Here is a 22,088-nt window from a genome sequence, read left to right on the forward strand (position 1 = left end):
AGGCGCAGTACGAGCAGAGATTCCCTTTGAGTATTTATTTATTTATTTATTTATTTATTTATTTACTAATTTTTCTATACCGATGTATAGACTTAACCTTCACATCGCTTTGAAATCATTTCAAAATAAAACAATCTCATACCTAAAACAATATAAAATATCAATAGCAAAAAATGCCCCAATAGATTAAACCTGCAGAGATTTCCACCTGCCTTTCTATGAAAATAACTTCTACCTCCCCCTAAACATTTAGTAACAGTAATGACAGCAGAAAAAGACCAAATGATCCATCCAGTCTCCCAAAATGTTTCTTATGGTAATAACTGCTGCTCCGTGCAGGTTACTCTATGTTTCTGTTAAGGATAGAAACTGCCGCTCCGTGCAGTTTACCCCAATGTTTCTGTTAAGGGTAATAACTGCCGCTCCGTGCAGGTTACCCCCATGTTTCTGTTAAGGGTAGTAACTGCCGCTCTGTGCAGGTTACCCCCATGTTTCTGTTAAGGGTAGTAACTGCCGCTCCGTGCAGTTTACCCCAATGTTTCTGTTAAGGGTAATAACTGCTGCTCTGTGCAAGTTACCCCCATGTTTCTGTTAAGGGCAGTAAGTGTCGCTCCGTGCAGGTTACCCCCATGTTTCTGTTAAGGGCAGTAACTGCTGCTCCATGCAGGTTGCCCCCATGTTTCTCTTAAGGGTAGTAATTGCCGCTCCGTGCAGTTTACCCCCATGTTTCTGTTAAGGGCAGTAACTGCCGCTCTGTGCAGTTTACCCCAATGTTTCTGTTAAGGGCAGTAACTGCCGCTCCGTGCAGGTTACCCCCATGTTTCTGTTAAGGGCAGTAACTGCCGCTCCGTGCAGTTTACCCCCATGTTTCTGTTAAGGGCAGTAACTGCCGCTCCGTGCAGGTTACCCCCATGTTTCTGTTAAGGGTAGTAACTGCCGCTCTGTGCAAGTTACCCCCATGTTTCTGTTAAGGGCAGTAACTGCCGCTCCGTGCAGGTTACCCCCATGTTTCTGTTAAGGGTAGTAACTGCCGCTCCGTGCAGGTTACCCCCATGTTTCTGTTAAGGGTAGTAACTGCTGCTCCGTGCAGGTTACCCCCATGCCTTCTGTTAAGGGTAGTAACTGCCGCTCCATGCAGGTTACCCCAATGTTTCTGTTAAGGGTAGTAACTGCCACTCCATGCAGGTTACCCCCATGCCTTCTGTTAAGGGTAGTAACTGCCACTCCATGCAGGTTACCCCCATGCCTTCTGTTAAGGGCTCCGTGCAGGTTATCCCCATGCCTTCTGTTAAGGGTAGTAACTGCCGCTCCGTGCAGGTTACCCCCATGTTTCTGTTAAGGGTAGTAAATGCCGCTCCGTGCAGGTTACCCCCATGTTTCTGTTAAGGGCAGTGACTGCCGCGCCGTGCAGGTTACCCCCATGTTTCTGTTAAGGGCAGTAACTGCCGCTCCGTGCAGGTTACCCCCATGTTTCTGTTAAGGGTAGTAACTGCCGCTCCGTGCAGGTTACCCCCATGTTTCTGTTAAGGGTAGTAACTGCCGCTCCGTGCAGGTTACCCCCATGTTTCTGTTAAAGGTAGTGACTGCCGCTCCGTGCAGGTTACCCCCATGTTTCTGTTAAAGGTAGTGACTGCCGCTCCGTGCAGGTTACCCCCATGTTTCTGTTAAGGGCAGTGACTGCCGCTCCGTGCAGGTTACCCCCATGTTTCTGTTAAGGGTAGTGACTGCCGCTCCGTGCAGGTTACCCCCATGTTTCTGTTAAGGGCATAACTGCCGCTCCGTGCAGGTTACCCCCATGTAAATGCTCTGCCTACTATATTTATTTATTTATTTATTTAGAAACTTTTATATACCAGTATTAGTGGGGACATCATACCGGTTCACATATTAACTGAAGGCTTGGAAAATACATTTCAACAGGGAAGAAAACTGGGTGGGGGGTTAACCACAGGCAATATAGAAAGAATAGATTAAAAACAAGAAATCATAACAAGAAAATAACAATTTACAAAATAATTAACTCCTTAAATATTAGGAATGGGCGGGCATCCGGGGGGTGAGGACTATGGTGAGGATGGGATGACTTGGTTGAATAGAAATATTTTTAGTTTCTTTTTGAATATGATTGCACAAGGTTCAAGGCGCATGTGGACTGGTAGGGAGTTCCAGAGAGCCGGACCGGCAATGGAAATGGCACAGTCACGGGTGGAGGAGAGATGAGCTGTTTTCAAGGAAGGTACATGTAGGGTACCTTTGCTGGCAGATCTGGTCGCTCGAGTGGACAGGGGGGCAGTGAAGGGGAGGTCGAGCCAGTTGGAGTTGTGGGTGTGGATAGACTTGTGTACTATGGTCAGAGTTTTGTAGTGTATACGGGAGAGGATGGGGAGCCAGTGTAGATCCTTGAGGATGGGGGTAATGTGTTCGTGTTTACGAGTGTTAGTGATGAGTCTTGCCGTGGCATTTTGCAATAGTTGAAGGGGTTTTATCGAAGACAAGGGGAGCCCTAGGAGGAGGGCATTACAGTAGTCAAGTTTGGAGGTGAGGGTGGCTTGAATCACTGTGCGGAGATCTTGGGTATATAGCAGGGGTCGGAGTTTCTTAAGAACGTTGAGTTTGAAGAAGCCTGCTTTGAGGATGGAGTTGATGTGTGGTTTCATGCTAAGATTGGGATCAAGGAGAACTCCGAGGTCCCTAACGGAGGGTTGAGCTGTGAGAAGGTTAAGTTTGGGGTCATTAGGCAGGAGGTTAGGGGGTTGCGAGGAGCTGTGGATGAGTTCCGTTTTGTTCGTGTTGAGGGCAAGCTGAAGGTTGGTGAGGAGGGAGTTGATGGATGAAAGGCAATTTTCCCAGTGCTCCATGGCGTCAGATATAGAGTTGTGAATGGGAATGATGATCTGAACATCGTCGGCATAGAGAAAGAATTTGAGTTTAAGGTCGGAGAGGAGCTGGCAGAGAGGGGTGAGGTAAACATTGAAGAGGGTTGAAGAAAGTGATGAGCCTTGCGGGACTCCTTGTTGTAAGGGGTAAGAAGCAGATAGGTTGTTTCCAATTTTAACAGAGAACTTTCTGTTTGAGAGATAGGATTTGAACCAGGCGAGAGCTATTCCTGAGATGCCGATGCTTTCTAGCCGTGTCAGGAGGTGGTGGTGGCTGATGGTATCAAAAGCCGCCGAAATATCGAGGAGGGCAAGGAGATAGCTGTGGCCTTGGCCCAAGCCTCTGAGGAGATAGTCAGATAGGGAAAGGAGTAAAGATTCGGTATTAAAGTGTTTCCTGAAGCCAACCCATAAGCTACAGACAGCGAGGATAGCGTCGGGAGGTTGTAGAAGAGCCAGCGATGTCTCTCTCCTCATTGGCTTCCGATGGTGGAATGAGCCAAATTTAAGTTCTTGATGCTGACTTTTAAGATTCTGCATTTATTTTATTTATCTATTTAAAGTATTTAGGATATTAGATGGGCGAGTCCTAAGGGAGTTACAATCAAACACGTCTGAGCTAAAAACATATAAAATTAACTTATAAGAAGTATAAACCATTTAAATCAAAAGATATCGGTTCTAACATAGAGAAGCTGAACCAATCTGCCAGCCCTGACCTCACTTTTATACTCAGAGGTCAGCATAAAAGTCTGATGGGACCGTCCAGAACTGGCAGCGAGATCGGTCACTCTGACCCGATAAGAGAGCCTCGCTCCTCTCCAGGTTGTTCCTTGACATTTCCTCCAGTTATTGAGATGTAGAGCTGGGGCTTCCTCAGTCATGTCCCCAGTTTGTGGGAATAGTTTGTCTTTAGAAATCCATCAGGGAGAGGGCTTAGAAACTATTTTACACAAGTGGAAATCAGATTGAATGAACTCGGGTTCATGTTCTCTGTGAAATTTGCATCCTTTCTGCCTGGGGGAAGTGCATTCCCTGAATATGCATTGGGGAGAGTCTGAGCACTGGATCTGTTTGTAGCCTTCCAGGACTGGAGCTCTCCCTCCATGAAGATGCACCACATTCATTCCTCCCTCAGTATCAGGATCTCGTAGATTCTCCTTATATCTCCTCCTGTCCTGCACCTTCTCTTCCCTGAATCTAACAGCATTCTCTACAAATCTTTTTGACATTGTCAGATTAAAAGACTCAAATATTCATTATGTAATCCAAGAATAACTGAAAGTTCACATCCTCTGTCTCCTTTCATTTTCAGATGAATTTTTCCGGCGGGTCTCCCGTTGGGTGGTCTCTCTCTCCATCATTCTGGGGTCTGTGCTGATCTTCTGTGGTTTGCTGGTTGCGTTGGTTCTTTACCACTCGAGGAAGGAACACAAAGAGAAAGGTAATGGAGACCCGAACCCTGGCAGTCAGGGCCGCTGCTTCCATTAAGGCAAACTAGGCGGTTGCCTACAGGGCCAAAATTTGGGGGAGCAGAATCCCAGCAGCACAAGGCCCAGAAGGGGAAATCCAATACTGCAAAAGAAGGATGATTAGAACCAATGAAAAGATGAAACGAAAGTACTGATTGCTTTTTCTGGTCTTAATCTGATTACAGCAGAAGAAATAAATATCACTGGGTCCCAAGAAACAGACCGGAAGGCAAAACAAAATGAGACAGAGCAGTCGTGTTAGACTGATGATATTTATTCGCACATTTACCGTGATAAGAGCCCAACTCTGGCTGAATTTCCACAACGGCTGCTTCAGGGGCTTTTAAAAGATGTTTTTGCTTCAATATTTCAATCTCTGAAAGTGCAGATTCTGGTAAGATAAAAGGATGATAAGATTCCTGCAGAGTCAATCTCCGATACAGTTCCCCTGAAGCAGTCGTTGTAGAAACTCAGCCAGAGTTGGTCTCTTTTATCACGGTAAATGTGCAAATAAATATCATCAGTCTAACACGACTGCTCTGTCTCGTTTTGTTCTGCCTTCAGGATTTGAAAATCCACTCCCCTGGTCATCTGGGATGATCCTGAGAGCAGGAGGCACCATCTTTGCCCCCAGGATGAGCTGGGGGTATCTTTCCCTGTCCAAGGACACATGAGGGGTCGATTTGATCATCTTTGACCCCAATAAGAGCATAGAAAGCTGCAGAGGGGTTGGGACAGTAGATGAGGTGAGAGAGGGCTGCAGGGGAAGGATTGGGGATGGAGAGAGACAATCGCATCTGGGTGTGGAGAGGGGAGGGAAGAGGAGGCTGAGATGGTAGCAAGGTGTGAACTCACCTTGTAATCCCCCTCCCCACCCACAAGCAAATAATTCATTTAAATCCCGGTGAGGAAGTCCTGGAGGCAGGTTCAGATCTCTGTTACTGTCTGTGTGCACTGATTCTCTCTTCTTGTGTTTTCTTGTAGCAAATCTTTCTGCACAAGTTATTAGTAAGTAACTTTATAATTATTTACTGTGCCTGAAACAATCCCAGTTCATACAATCAAACAATCCCAGTCACCTGGGATGATCCTGAGAGCAGGAGGCAGCATCTCTGGCCCCAGGATGAGCTGGGAGGTATCTTTCCTGTCCAAGGACACATGAGGGGGTCGATTTGATCATCTTTGACCCCAATAAGAGCCTAGAAAGTTGAGGAGGGGATGGGACAGTAGATGGGGGGGGGGGGGGGAGGGAGAGAGAGGGCTGCAGAGGAAGGATTGGAGATGGAGAGAGAAAATCGCATCTGGGTGGGGTGAGGGGAGGGAAGAGGAGACTGAGAGGGTGGCAAGGTGTGAGCTCACCTTGTAATCCCCCTCACCACCCACAAGCAAATAATTCATTTAAATCCAGGTGAGGAAGTCCTGGAGGCAGGTTCAGATCTCTGTTACTGTCTGTGTGCACTGATTCTCTCTTCTTGTGTTTTCTTGTAGCAAATCTTTCTGCACAAGTTAGTAAGTAACTTTATAATTATTTACTGTGCCTGAAACAATCCCAGTTCATACAATCAAACAATCCCAGTCACCTGGGGTGATCCTGAGATCAGGAGGCAGCATCTCTGGCCCCAGGATGAGCTGGGAGGTATCTTTCCCTGTCCAAGGACACATGAGGGGGTCGATTTGATCATCTTTGACCCCAATAAGAGCCTAGAAAGCTGCAGAGGGGATGGGACAGCAGACGGGGGGAAGGAAAGGGGAGAGAGGGCTGCAGAGGAAGGATGAAGCAAATAATTCATTTAAATCCCGGTGAGGAAGTCCTGGAGGCAGGTTCAGATCTCTGTTACTGTCTGTGTGCACTGATTCTCTCTTCTTGTGTTTTCTTGTAGCAAATCTTTCTGCAGATGTTAGTAAGTAACTTTATAATTATTTACTGTGCCTGAAACAATCCCAGTTCATACAATCAAACAATCCCAGTCACCTGGGATGATCCTGAGATCAGGAGGCAGCATCTCTGGCCCCAGGATGAGCTGGGAGAGGTATCTTTCCCTGTCCAAGGACACATGAGGGGGTCGATTTGATCATCTTTGACCCCAATAAGAGCCTAGAAAGCTGCAGAGGGGATGGGACAGTAGATGAGGTGAGAGAGGGCTGCAGAGGCAGGATTGGAGATGGAGAGAGAAAACTGCCTCTGGGTGTGGGGAGGGGAGGGAAGAGGAGGCTGAGATGGTAGCAAGGTGTGAACTCACCTTGTGATGCCCCTCCCCACCCACAGGCAAATAATTCATTTAAATCCAGGTGAGGAAGTCCTGGAGGCAGGTTCAGATCTCTGTTACTGTCTGTGTGCACTGATTCTCTCTTCTTCTGTTTTCTTGTAGCAAATCTTTCTGCAGAAGTTAGTAAGTAACTTTATAATTATTTACTGTGTTTGAAACAATCCCATTTCCTGTCTTGCCCATTATCCCCACATTTCCTAGTTTATAAATAGCTTAGACAGGGCTGCTTTAACCACTTATCACAAGGGGGCCCACGCATAAAGTTTAACACAGGGACCCCTTGCGATTTTCCCAGATTGATCCCAACCCCATGTAAGGAACAGAGAAGCATTAGACTGTTGCACAATTTATTTTAAAGCAGTGTTTTTCATGCATGAAGGATTGGTTACAAAAGCTTTGCTTCTTTTACTCTTCGTCCTGAAGGCCAGTCTGTACTGATGGTATTTCCCTGCTGGCCAGCAGGTGGAGACAGAGAACTTGTTCATGCTACATATATTCTGGGATAGCTGGGCATGTTCTCCAGTAGTTCTCTGCTTCTAAGATGGTGGTAGGCAGGAATAACTGGAGGTTACCAAAAAAAAGAGAAGGTCCTGTTTGTGTGCCTCTCACTTTTTCTCCGTCTTTTCTTATCTGTTTCCTATTCCTCTTCTCCTTGGGCAAGGGTGCTTGAAGGGGAAAAAGCAGGTAGGGCCAAGTCTAACAGGAAAAGGGACATCAGCAGCAGCAGGAGAAAAGTACCCGGAATAGAGAGAGCCAGGGACTGCATAGGGCAGGTCCCTGAAGGGAGTGAGATGCGCTCTTAGGGAGTGCACAGGAACAACTCTCCTCCCCCACCCCCCCACCCCCCACTCCTCGCTGACATGGCCGAGAGAGGCCGGAAGTGCTTGCACTGTGGGGGAAGATGGCAGAGCCTCCATTGCAGGCTCCTTTTGCTTCAGCTTTGATCGCCCCACTCAGAAGAAAAGCAGGCACATCGGGGAAACTAAGGCAGGAGCAGGCTGCTGCTAGAGGAGCTGTCCACGCCAGCGTAGAGGGAGGGGAAGAGCAGGCAGCATGAACAGAGTGCTCAGGGCAGGGAGACTCTCTGCCAGTGCCGCGGGCACAATTAATGCGGCAGCCTCCCCGCAGGCCAGGAATCTCCAGAGCTAGGGGAGAACACTCATTTCTCAAAGGAATTCATCCTACGTTTGCACCAGGAATTATATGAAAATGAGGACCAGGGGTCAGGAGGGGAGACCGCAGAGCAGAGGGCTTGGGGTAAAAGCCTCAGGAGAGGAAATGGGCCCCCGTGCCCCTGCCCTGGGTGAGTCAGATGGGGAACCAGGAGAAGGAGGCCCCTCTGAATAATCTGAACAGAGGAAGAGGCAGGGGAGGGGAAGGACGGGCACAATCAGGTCCCTCATACGTAAAGTCATGCAGACCTTGAGTCTGTAAGAGCCTCACAAGGAGAGCCCTTCCTCCAAGGCATCAGAAGGCCATCCCAAGTGTTCCCTTTCCATCCGGCCTCAGAGGGATGATAAAGGTGGAATGGGCAAGGCAGATCATGGGCACGCTTTATCCATTACAGGAGACTGACGTGAACAGGCTGCCTGAGCTGCCTAAAGAGGATGCACCAGTCACAGCTGTAACAAGGAAGATGATCCCAGTGGAAGGGGCACGGCCCTCAGGAATGCACAGGAGAGGAAAACAGAAAAACCTTCTTTAAAAGAAAAAAAGGCCTTTGAGATCGCTAGCCTTTCCCTGCAAGCTGCGACCTGTGGGAAATATATGGCTAGGGCGTTGGTGAACTGGTTGCAGCATCACAGGGAGGTAGCGTGGGAACCAGTGGAGGTAGCGCAGGAACCAGTGGAGGTAGCAGTAGTGGGGATGATGAGGTGGGAATCTGCATTCCTAGCAGATTCTCAATATTTAGTCAGAACCTCATCCAAACAGTGCTGCTGCTACGACCACCATCATTTTGGATAATGTTCTGGGGGCAGATGCCAGGCTAAAGGGCAATGCCCGGAACTGATCATGGCAGCCCAGAACCACAAAGCCTATGACACGCTGGTGGTCTTGATGGATTGGGATATGAAGGTAGGCCTCAGAGAGGTCCAGGGATGTTAAGAGCTCTCCCGGTTGCACTGCCATTATGATGGAGCAAAGAGTTTCCGTATAAGTGAATTACCCGCTGATGATGAATGGCACTCTTGAGATCCAGGATGGAGCAAAATGAACCCTCCTTCTTGGGTGTGATGAAATAGATGGAATAACGCCCCATCGTTTCCTGGGATGTAAGTACTGGGGCTTTAGCCCTCAAGCTGAGGAGCTTTAACATGGATTCCACTGCCAGTTTTTTGAGCTGGGAGTGGCAGGATGATATCATGAACATGTCCCGAGAGATGCTATGAAGTTCTAGAGCATATCCAGTATCCATCTGTCTGACGTGATCTCGACCCACCTCTGATAGAAGAGGGATAGTCGGCCCCCTATCTTTTTGTCCCATGGATGGGTCGACTAAACTTCATTGGGAAATTCTGGATTGAACCTGAGCCCGAACCAGTTCCTCTTTTTGGTTGTTGACTCTGAAAGGACTGAGACCTTCCCAAGGGCCACGATATCTGAAATGATGAGTTTCTGTGGGCGAGAAGCGCTGGGAGCCCCTGCCCTGACCCCTCATGAGCGAGGGGCACTGTGACCTCTTTTATCTTCCGGTAGCCGAGGCACTGAAGTTTCACCTCATTTACTGGATCGCTTTTCCAATTCGCTTCCAAATAGAAGGGATTCCTTAAAGGGCATCTTTGTGAGGTTTGCCTTAGAGATCACATCCGCTGACCAGTTTCACAGCCATAGCTGTCTTCTGGCCGCCACCACTGAGGCTACTTCTCTGGCTGAGGTATGCACTAGGTCAGAGCTTGCATCCACTAGGAAGGCCGCGGTGGGCTCCATCGCCTCTCTGGGATGCACCCCTGAGCTATCTGCCTCTCTCTCGAGATGCAGACATGAACGAGGCTCCAGGACACAACAGGATGCTTAAGGATGGACTCCAACTGTGTATTGTGTAGAGATGTGAATCGTGTCCTCGATCGTCTTAACGATCGATTTCGGCTGGGAGGGGGAGGGAATCGTATCGTCGCCGTTTGGGTGTTTAGATTATCGTGAAAAATCGTTAAAATCATGACACACACTAAAACCCCCTAAAACCCACCCCCGACCCTTTAAATTAAATTCCCCACATGCCTTAAATTACCTGGGGGTCCAGCGGCACACTAAAACCCCCTAAAACCCACCCCGACCCTTTAAATTAAATCCCCCACCCCAAATGCCTTAAATTACCTGGGGGTCCGTAGCGGCGGTCTGTAGCTTAAATTACCCCCGGGTCCGTAGCTAAATCGGGGAAAGGGGGAGAGCAGGAAATCCGGCACACCAAATCGTGGTGTCTTCAGCCGGCGCCATTTTGCAAAATGGCCGCCGCAAAATGGCGGCGGCCATAGACCAATACGATTCGACGCAGGAGGTCGTTCCGGACCCCCGCTGGACTTTTGGCAAGTCTTGTCGGGGTCAGGAGGCCCCCCCCAAGCTGGCCAAAAGTTCCTGGGAGTCCAGCAGGGGCCCCTGGAGCGATCTCCTGCCGCGAATCGTTTCCGTACGGAAAATGGCGCCGGCAGGAGATCGACTGCAGGAGGTTGTTCAGCGAGGTTCTGACCCTCGCTGAATGACCTCCTGCAGTCGATCTCCTGCCGGCGCCATTTTCCGTACGGAAACGATTCGCGGCAGGAGATCGCTCCAGGGGCCCCTGCTGGACTCCCAGGAACTTTTGGCCAGCTTGGGGGGGCCTCCTGACCCCGACAAGACTTGCCAAAAGTCCAGCGGGGGTCCGGAACGACCTCCTGCGTCGAATCGTATTGGTCTATGGCCGCCGCCATTTTGCGGCGGCCATTTTGCAAAATGGCGCCGGCTGAAGACACCACGATTTGGTGTGCCGGATTTCCTGCTCTCCCCCTTTCCCCGATTTACGATTTTTTGACGATAAATCGGGGGAATTGGTATTGTATCGTGGCCCTAATGATTTTTGACGATTTAAAATATATCGGACGATATTTTAAATCGTCAAAAAACGATTCACATCTCTAGTATTGTGTGCATCCTTCAAGGCCACTCTTCCCTCTACTGAGATAGTTGTTCACTTCGAGACACTGCAGACCAGGGCATCCACATTTGGGAAACAGAGGCGTTCTTTGGCCTCCAGTGCCCAGCCTCCTTTAAAACTGGCTTCCGGGGCATCCCACTGCAGATCAATCAACTTCTTGATGGCTTCCAGCATCGGGTAATACCAAGAGGCTTTCCGTAGAGACACCAGGATGGGGTTCTACTTCGGTTCCAACATAGGGTCCGTGCCCGGAACTCCCGGAGTCTTCAGGATCTGGGAGACCAGGGCTGGCAATTCATCTCAATGGAAAAATCCATAGCATGGTCCGGTATGGCCCCAGGTCTGGAGGGATTTCCCCATCCCCCAATGAGTCTGCATCCCTATTGTCGTCCGTGGTGTCTGCTTCCCTATCAGGGATACCCTTGGTGAGGCGAGGCATGTCCTGAAGCATGCTGATAGGGCTGGGAGGAGGAGGCCTTCCCAGATTCATTTATTTAGGTTCTTTTAATATACCGATGCTCAAGACAGGTCTTATTGTACCGGTTTACAAATAACAAATAACAGATGGGGCTCAGACCGGGCAGGGGCAGCAGCTGACTGCGCCTGAACAAAAGCGTGAAGGCCCTGAAATAATTCCACCCAAGAGAAGGTCACTGGGTCTATGCCTAGGCCAGGAGGAACTGGGGTATGTGCCTCTGAACTGCCTTCTCCCAGGGAGGACACAGCCCCGGGACTGCTCAGATCCGGGGTGCTACTAGATAAGATCATGGTTGACCAGTTCTCCGACTGGGTGGGGCCGAGTTTGGAGAAGATCTTGAAAATCTAGTCCTCCCTGAGCCTCCTCACAGTGCTGACACAGGAAGGCTTCTAGGTCAGACTGTGCAGCCTTATGGCAGATGGTACAAAGAGGGTGTTGCTTGTGCTTCTTTGCTGCCGGAGCCATAGTTAACTGTAGCTTGTGCATTCAGCCAGTTAGCGCTGAGCTCGAGCGCACACAACAGGTCCTTCCTACAACACGCATACCAAACGGTAAATGGGGGAAATGGCGCCACACTCACAAGATGGTGCCACTGCGGCCTGCCACGTGGAGTGCCCACCGAGTCTGTAGTGGGGCCTACCCCATCGAATGGGCCGCTCAACCCGCTTGGAAACCCCCTTCCCTTGCCCTAACAGGAGACTGAAGCCCTTCCACGCCTCTGAATCGGAAGAGTTCTTTACCTGGGCTCAACGCTTACCGGCTGAGTACAGAGACAGTCTCCGGCTGCGGGGGGAGAGGTCTTAGGCTATCACCGCCACACTTGGCTTCCTGCAGCAATGTCCACGCCGGGAATCGGCTACCAGACCAAGGCACACCACTGAGGGATCTCAGAAATCACCTCAGGAATTCTCAACTGTGGGAGGGACCCTTAGGTATCACCACAGGAGAGCGGGGCTCGATATTTCTCAATTCAAAGGTAAAATTTCCTCTTCTAAAGAGTACGGCGATCCCAATAGGGAAAGCACATCCACATCTGCTAGGAGACGGAGAGATACTGAATGGCTGAGGTCACACTGCAGGGGTATATTTAGGATGATGTCAGCTTTGAAATCTGACTCCATCTCCATCTGCTGTCAGGGGAGCACATAACCCATTGGTACTGAGTCCATCTGGCTACACGCTAAGAAATTGTCAAACCCTTTGTATTTTCGTAAAAAGGGCTTTAGGCATTATTTGATTTCCTATGGTGAGTCTGTATGTTGGGTGTGGGAGGGGGACTGGTGAGAGGGGACACGATTGAGGTGAATGTATGGGTGACAGGTAAGAGATAGACTGGTTGGGGTGGTGAGTGGTGAGAGTAAGGACTGGTCTGCAGGACAAAGAGGAAGGTGAAATTTACTTACTGATTCTCCTACACTAAATACAACAAGACTGATCATCTTCCGTTAAACTAATATAGACATTAACAACCACCACAAAGTTCTACCTCTTGTTAAACTTCTATCATCCTTTTCTTTTACTCCCAGTTAGAATCATCCCTGTTTTATTGTAACTTCTTCTTCTGAGCACTTGTTATAATTTGTTATAAGTTGTAATGTATACATTCTAGTTAAAGTTATGTATTGCTCACCCCTTGTTTTATGTAAACCGACATGATACGAACTCCGTGAATGCCGGTATAGAAAAATCACAAATAAATAAATAAATAAATTTAAACTTGTCAGTAAATTTCCTTTCCTTTACTCCTAGCAGACCAGTCCACAACTTCCCCCTCAAAAAAAAAAAAAAAGACAAGAGGTTCAAGATAGGGAAGCTTTGAGAAGGGGGGCAGCAAGGAATAGTCAAGATCCCCTGAGAGGATTGCCTGACCACACACCCCGGAGGTCAGTCCCTCCCAAAAAAAATGGGGGAGGGGAAGAAGGGGTGTGGGGAGAGGGGAATGTATGGAAGGAGGAAAGTAAATGAATGAATAAACCAGGTCAGCCTGTTCAGCAGTCTAACAGGGCATCTCCCTCCCTTTATCTGTCTGTTTGCTTTTCTAGGAGGTGATATTCTTTGGCTTTGGTTTTGTTGTTGTTTCTCTGCCCTTGAGGCCAAAAAATACCAACAGTGTGAAGAAAGTGGGCGAGGGAGGGAGACTGGCAGAGAGCGCACCAGCCACCCCAGAATATATGTGGCAAAGGACGTAAACGCAAAGCAGAAACAGAGAGCAGCAGCCAAACCAATCAGGCCAGGCGAGACTTATCTAAATGCATTTTACATGGCTCGGGTGCTCGACCTCTTGTTAAATACAGAGCTAGCCCGGACCCTCACATCCAGTGCATGGGAAGTTAGGCCCTAGACTAGAAACGGTGCAGAATCTGCCCTGGAACCAGGAACTGCAAACAGAGTTTTCCAAATACCTTCAGCAATGCAAGAGAGAGGGTCTAACATGTAGGTAACCCCCATCCTGTATGTGATCCATAACCAAACCATTCATTCCCCAACCACTTTGCCTAAAGGCAGCTTTCAAACAATTGTAAACCCAGACCCTGACATCAGCTGACGTTTCAGGAAGACCCTGCTTCAGGGGGATCTTATCATCGCCGAATCGCCCGATCTCACTACGTACAAATGAGGACGCTGTGCTATAATCAGATCTTCATGATAGTAAAGTAAGGGATAGGTTTATAACCCAGCAGCTCTGACTTGTATCCATTTCTGTTTTTCTATACAGAATCCCTTTATGCAGAGCTTGGTAAGTTTTATTCATAGATACATCAAAGTGTTTATTAAAGATTTTCCTTCCTATCATTAATGTCTGTAATTCTCTGAGCTTTGACTGTTGTGCTTTTCTGTTTCATTTCAGAGTGGAGAAGATGCTGCAGTTATGCAGGTAACACAATCTGAAACAATCTCTCCTCTCCAATGTGAATGTATTCCTTTATGCAATTACTCTGTGTCGTATCTCAGTACAGCCTTCTACAGATAGTAATATGGACAGAATATTTCTCTGCTGTGATACAGAAGAGTGTGTGTGTCCTGATCATACACTGCAGGGTCAGGGAGAGATCCCTCTGGTAAGGAGAGAATAGGGACAGAATATTTCTCTGCTGTGATAGAGAAGAGTGTGTGTGTCTCCTGATCATACACTGCAGGGTCAGGGAGTGATCCCTCTGGTAAGGAGAGAATAGGGACAGAATATTTTTCTGCTGTGATACAGAAGAGTGTGTGTGTCCTGATCATACACTGCAGGGTCAGGGAGTGATCCCTCTGGTAAGGAGAGAATAGGGACAGAATATTTCTCTGCTGTGATACAGAAGAGTGTGTGTGTTTCCTGATCATACACTGCAGGGTCAGAGAGTGATCCCTCTGGTAAGGAGAGAACAGGGACAGAATATTTCTCTGCTGTGATACAGAAGAGTGTGTGTGTTTCCTGATCATACACTGCAGGGTCAGGGAGAGATCCCTCTGGTAAGGAGAGAACAGGGACAGAATATTTCTCTGCTGTGATACAGAAGAGTGTGTGTGTGTCCTGATCATACACTGCAGGGTCAGGGAGTGATCCCTCTGGTAAGGAGAGAATAGGGACAGAATATTTCTCTGCTGTGATACAGAAGAGTGTGTGTGTGTCCTGATCATACACTGCAGGGTCAGAGAGTGATCCCTCTGGTAAGGAGAGAATAGGGACAGAATATTTCTCTGCTGTGATACAGAAGAGTGTGTGTGTGTCCTGATCATACACTGCAGGGTCAGGGAGTGATCCCTCTGGTAAGGAGAGAATAGGGACAGAATATTTTTCTGCTGTGATACAGAAGAGTGTGTGTGTCCTGATCATACACTGCAGGGTCAGGGAGTGATCCCTCTGGTAAGGAGAGAATAGGGACAGAATATTTCTCTGCTGTGATACAGAAGAGTGTGTGTGTTTCCTGATCATACACTGCAGGGTCAGGGAGTGATCCCTCTGGTAAGGAGAGAATAGGGACAGAATATTTCTCTGCTGTGATACAGAAGAGTGTGTGTGTTTCCTGATCATACACTGCAGGGTCAGGGAGTGATCCCTCTGGTAATGAGAGAATAGGGACAGAATATTTCTCTGCTGTGATACAGAAGAGTGTGTGTGTTTCCTGATCATACACTGCAGGGTCAGGGAGTGATCCCTCTGGTAAGGAGAGAACAGGGACAGAATATTTCTCTGCTGTGATACAGAAGAGTGTGTGTGTGTCCTGATCATACACTGCAGGGTCAGGGAGTGATCCTTCTGGTAATGAGAGAATAGGGACAGAATATTTCTCTGCTGTGATACAGAAGAGTGTGTGTGTTTCCTGATCATACACTGCAGGGTCAGAGAGTGATCCCTCTGGTAAGGAGAGAATAGGGACAGAATATTTCTCTGCTGTGATACAGAAGAGTGTGTGTGTGTCCTGATCATACACTGCAGGGTCAGGGAGTGATCCCTCTGGTAAGGAGAGAATAGGGACAGAATATTTCTCTGCTGTGATACAGAAGAGTGTGTGTGTTTCCTGATCATACACTGCAGGGTCAGGGAGTGATCCCTCTGGTAAGGAGAGAACAGGGACAGAATATTTCTCTGCTGTGATACAGAAGAGTGTGTGTGTGTCCTGATCATACACTGCAGGGTCAGAGAGTGATCCCTCTGGTAAGGAGAGAATAGGGACAGAATATTTCTCTGCTGTGATACAGAAGAGTGTGTGTGTTTCCTGATCATACACTGCAGGGTCAGGGAGTGATCCCTCTGGTAATGAGAGAATAGGGACAGAATATTTCTCTGCTGTGATACAGAAGAGTGTGTGTGTTTCCTGATCATACACTGCAGGGTCAGGGAGTGATCCCTCTGGTAAGGAGAGAACAGGGACAGAATATTTCTCTGCTGTGATACAGAAGAGAGTGTGTGTTTCCTGATCATACACTGCAGGGTCTGGGAGTGATCCTTCTGGTAATGAGAGAATAGGGACAGAATATTTCTCTGCTGTGATAGAGAAGAGTGTGTGTGTCCTGATCATACACTGCAGGGTCAGGGAGTGATCCCTCTGGTAAGGAGAGAACAGGGACAGAATATTTCTCTGCTGTGATACAGAAGAGAGTGTGTGTTTCCTGATCATACACTGCAGGGTCTGGGAGTGATCCTTCTGGTAATGAGAGAATAGGGACAGAATATTTCTCTGCTGTGATACAGAAGAGTGTGTGTGTGTCCTGATCATACACTGCAGGGTCAGGGAGAGATCCCTCTGGTAATGAGAGAATAGGGACAGAATATTTCTCTGCTGTGATACAGAAGAGAGTGTGTGTTTCCTGATCATACACTGCAGGGTCAGGGAGTGATCCCTCTGGTAATGAGAGAATAGGGACAGAATATTTCTCTGCTGTGATACAGAAGAGTGTGTGTGTTTCCTGATCATACACTGCAGGGTCAGGGAGTGATCCCTCTGGTAATGAGAGAATAGGGACAGAATATTTCTCTGCTGTGATACAGAAGAGTGTGTGTGTTTCCTGATCATACACTGCAGGGTCAGGGAGTGATCCCTCTGGTAAGGAGAGAACAGGGACAGAATATTTCTCTGCTGTGATACAGAAGAGTGTGTGTGTTTCCTGATCATACACTGCAGGGTCAGAGAGTGATCCCTCTGGTAAGGAGAGAATAGGGACAGAATATTTCTCTGCTGTGATACAGAAGAGTGTGTGTGTGTTTCCTGATCATACACTGCAGGGTCAGAGAGTGATCCCTCTGGTAAGGAGAGAATAGGGACAGAATATTTCTCTGCTGTGATACAGAAGAGTGTGTGTGTCCTGATCATACACTGCAGGGTCAGGGAGTGATCCCTCTGGTAAGGAGAGAATAGGGACAGAATATTTCTCTGCTGTGATACAGAAGAGTGTGTGTGTCCTGATCATACACTGCAGGGTCAGACAGAATATATTATATTTATTGTTTAATATTATGTGTAACCTCTTTTCACTGCCTGAGCCCTAGTGGAATGAGTCTGAACCTGAGTAGGCAACGGCTTTTCAGTATCCACATGTGCAGCTGTTAGGGGTGTGCATTCGTATTGACCGCATATGTAAAACGCTACTCATATTTTTTTTTTAACTTAAAAAAGTGATGCGACATAAACGATCGGATTTCCCACATATCCAACATAGCTATGTTGGATATGTTGGAAATCGCGATTGTTGAGCCAAAATAAAAATTTAAACCCCTCACCTTCCTTAATCCCCCCCCAAAGACTTACCACAACTCCCTGGTGATCGAGCGAGGAGTGAGGACGCCATTTCTGCAATCCTTGGCGAGAAGCATGTGACGTCGGCGCCACGTCGAGTGACGCGGCGTCATGTGATTCCCGGCAAGTTCGCGCCGGAAGGCTCGTTCGGCCCAAAAAGAACTTTTGGCCAGCTTGGGGGGACCTCCTGACCCCCCAAGCTGGCCAAAAGTTCTTTTTGGGCCGAACGAGCCTTCCGGCGCGAACTTGCCGGGAATCACATGACGCCACGTCACTCGACGTGGCGCCGACGTCACATGCTTCTCGCCAAGGATTGCAGAAATGGCGTCCTCACTCCTCGCTCGATCACCAGGGAGTTGTGGTAAGTCTGGGGGGGGGGATTAAGGAGGGTGAGGGGGTTTAAATTTTTTTTTTTGCTCATATGGACATATACCCAACTCATTTAATTTTTTTTATGTCCATATTGGCCACAAATGGGACCCCCTTTGGACATATGGACATATGGACATAAACTTTTGCTCTGCACATCCCTAGCAGCTGTGACCACCTCCTTAACCCGCGAAGCTGGTTCACCCTGCTTCCTTCCCCCATGAAGGACAAACAGGCGATCCATCTTTCAGAAAGGTTCAGAAACCACCAGATACCACACAACAAGTCGTTCTACACCCAAGCGATGCAGGAGGTGACAAGGAAATGGATTGATTTAAATTAATTCCAAGCCACTTTAGGCTAGAAGGATGGACCAGGATGCAGCTCTCTGCCCCTGGAGTCACCTGAAGGAATGGCTACCGGCAAGACAAGGCCTGCAGCTCGGAAACTCGATGTGCAAAAAACATATAACAACCAGGAACACTGTCTTCAAGGTTAATAACCACAAGGAAAGACAATGCAGAGGTCAGAACGCAGGGCCTGACAAATAATCTAGCACCAGATTAAGGGTCCACAAGGGAACCGGCAACCGCAATGGAGGCCGAAGATTCTTCACTTCCTCTGAAACAGGCAAGAGCCACAACCTGCACCTTCCAGGAATTAAGGGCCAAACCTTTATTTATCCCATCCTGCAAGAATTCCAGAAGGAGTAGGATCCTAACTGAATGAGGAAGGATACAGAGGTCCTCACACCAGGCCTCAAACGCTCTCCAAACCCGCACACAGGTTCAGGAAGTAGAGAACGTGCAAGCGTGGAGTAAGGTGGCAATCACGGCAGAAGAATATCCTCGCTTCAGCAGGAAAACCCTCTCAAGGGTCAAACCGCAGCACAGAACAGAGTCGGATCCTCATGAAGAACTGGTCCCTGATGCAACAGATCCACCTGCGTTGGAAGGGTAACGGGGGTCTCCACCAGGAGTCTTCACAGATCTTCAAACCACGGCTGCGTGGCCCAGTCTGGTGCCACCAGAAGTACCAACCCTCTGTGGCCTTCAATCTTGCAAACTATCCTGCCCAGCAAGGACCACGGAGGAAAGGCATAAAGCACCTTGTATGAGAGGATCTATGCAAATATCTGCATCTGCTGGCAGGGGAGCATCACCTGAGTCCATCTGTCTACTCGCTAGGAAACGTAACACATCCCCCTCACTTATATCTCTCCTCCATACCCATCCTTCACCTGTCTACTCGCTGGGAAACGTAACACATCCCCCCTCACTTATATCTCTCCTCCATACCCATCCTTCACCTGTCTACTCGCTAGGGAACGTAACACATCCCCCCTCACTTATATCTCTCCTCCATACCCATCCTTCACCTGCCTACTCGCTGGGAAACGTAACACATCCCCCCTCACTTATATCTCTCCTCCATACCCATCCTTCACCTGTCTACTCGCTAGGGAACGTAACACATCCCCCCTCACTTATATCTCTCCTCCATACCCATCCTTCACCTGTCTACTCGCTGGGAAACGTAACACATCCCCCCTCACTTATATCTCTCCTCCATACCCATCCTTCACCTGTCTACTCGCTGGGAAACGTAACACATCCCCCCTCACTTATATCTCTCCTCCATACCCATCCTTCACCTGTCTACTCGCTAGGGAACGTAACACATCCCCCCTCACTTATATCTCTCCTCCATACCCATCCTTCACCTGTCTACTCGCTAGGAAACGTAACACATCCCCCCTCACTTATATCTCTCCTCCATACCCATCCTTCACCTGTCTACTCGCTAGGAAACGTAACACATCCTCTCTCACTTATATCTCTCCTCCATACCCATCCTTCACCTGTCTACTCGCTAGGAAACATAACACATCCCCCCTCACTTATATCTCTCCTCCATACCCATCCTTCACCTGTCTACTCGCTAGGAAACGTAACACATCCCCCCTCACTTATATCTCTCCTCCATACCCATCCTTCACCTGTCTACTCGCTAGGAAACGTAACACATCCTCTCTCACTTATATCTCTCCTCCATACCCATCCTTCACCTGTCTACTCGCTGGGAAACGTAACACATCCCCCCTCACTTATATCTCTCCTCCATACCCATCCTTCACCTGTCTACTCGCTGGGAAACGTAACACCCCCCCCCCCCCCCTCTCACTTATATCTCTCCTCCATACCCATCCTTCACCTGTCTACTCGCTAGGAAACGTAACACATCCCCCCTCACTTATATCTCTCCTCCATACTCATCCTTCACCTGTCTACTCGCTAGGAAACGTAACACATCCCCCCTCACTTATATCTCTCCTCCATACCCATCCTTCACCTGTCTACTCGCTAGGAAACGTAACACATCCCCCTCTCACTTATATCTCTCCTCCATACCCATCCTTCTCCTGTCTACTCGCTAGGAAACGTAACACATCCCCCTCACTTATATCTCTCCTCCATACCCATCCTTCACCTGTCTGCTCGCTGGGAAACGTAACACATCCCCCCTCACTTATATCTCTCCTCCATACCCATCCTTCACCTGTCTACTCGCTGGGAAACGTAACACATCCCCCTCTCACTTATATCTCTCCTCCATACCCATCCTTCACCTGTCTACTCGCTGGGAAACGTAACACATCCCCCCGCACTTATATCTCTCCTCCATACCCATCCTTCACCTGTCTACTCGCTGGGAAACGTAACACATCCCCCCTCACTTATATCTCTCCTCCATACCCATCCTTCACCTGTCTACTCGCTAGGAAACGTAACACATCCCCCTCACTTATATCTCTCCTCCATACCCATCCTTCATCTGTCTACTCGCTAGGAAACGTAACACATCCCCCCTCACTTATATCTCTCCTCCATACCCATCCTTCACCTGTCTACTCGCTAGGAAACGTAACACATCCCCCTCTCACTTATATCTCTCCTCCATACCCATCCTTCACCTGTCTACTCGCTGGGAAACGTAACACATCCCCCCTCACTTATATCTCTCCTCCATACCCATCCTTCACCTGTCTACTCGCTAGGAAACGTAACACATCCCCCCTCACTTATATCTCTCCTCCATACCCATCCTTCACCTGTCTACTCGCTAGGAAACGTAACACATCCCCCCTCACTTATATCTCTCCTCCATACCCATCCTTCACCTGTCTACTCGCTAGGAAACGTAACACATCCTCTCTCACTTATATCTCTCCTCCATACCCATCCTTCACCTGTCTACTCGCTGGGAAACGTAACACATCCCCCCTCACTTATATCTCTCCTCCATACCCATCCTTCACCTGTCTACTCGCTGGGAAACGTAACACCACCCCCCCTCTCACTTATATCTCTCCTCCATACCCATCCTTCACCTGTCTACTCGCTAGGAAACGTAACACATCCCCCCTCACTTATATCTCTCCTCCATACCCATCCTTCACCTCTCTCCTCGCTAGGAAACGTAACATATCCCCCCTCACTTATATCTCTCCTCCATACCCATCCTTCACCTGTCTCCTCGCTGGGAAACGTAACACATCCCCCTCTCACTTATATCTCTCCTCCATACCCATCCTTCACCTGTCTACTCGCTAGGAAACGTAACACATCCCCTCTCACTTATATCTCTCCTCCATACCCATCCTTCACCTGTCTCCTCGCTAGGAAACATAACACATCCCCCTCACTTATATCTCTCCTCCATACCCATCCTTCACCTGTCTACTCGCTGGGAAACGTAACACATCCCCCTTCACTTATATCTCTCCTCCATACCCATCCTTCACCTGTCTCCTCGCTAGGAAACATAACACATCCCCCTCACTTATATCTCTCCTCCATACCCATCCTTCACCTGTCTACTCGCTAGGAAACGTAACACATCCCCCCTCACTTATATCTCTCCTCCATACCCATCCTTCACCTGTCTCCTCGCTAGGAAACGTAACACATCCCCCTCTCACTTATATCTCTCCTCCACACCCATCCTTCACCTGTCTACTCGCTAGGAAACGTAACACATCCCCCCTCACTTATATCTCTCCTCCATACCCATCCTTCACCTGTCTACTCGCTAGGAAACGTAACACATCCCCCTCTCACTTATATCTCTCCTCCACACCCATCCTTCACCTGTCTACTCGCTAGGAAACGTAACACATCACCCCTCACTTATATCTCTCCTCCATACCCATCCTTCATCTGTCTACTCGCTGGGAAACGTAACACATCCCCCTCTCACTTATATCTCTCCTCCATAC

General features: G+C 48.5%; 1 pseudogene; it reads left to right on the plus strand.

Annotated features, from left to right (window-relative positions):
- Positions 1–22,088, plus strand: part of LOC115081944 — a 43,851-nt pseudogene that overhangs the window by 17,887 nt on the left and 3,876 nt on the right.

Source organism: Rhinatrema bivittatum, unplaced genomic scaffold (assembly GCF_901001135.1).
Source record: "Rhinatrema bivittatum unplaced genomic scaffold, aRhiBiv1.1, whole genome shotgun sequence".
Lineage (NCBI taxonomy): Eukaryota > Metazoa > Chordata > Amphibia > Gymnophiona > Rhinatrematidae > Rhinatrema > Rhinatrema bivittatum.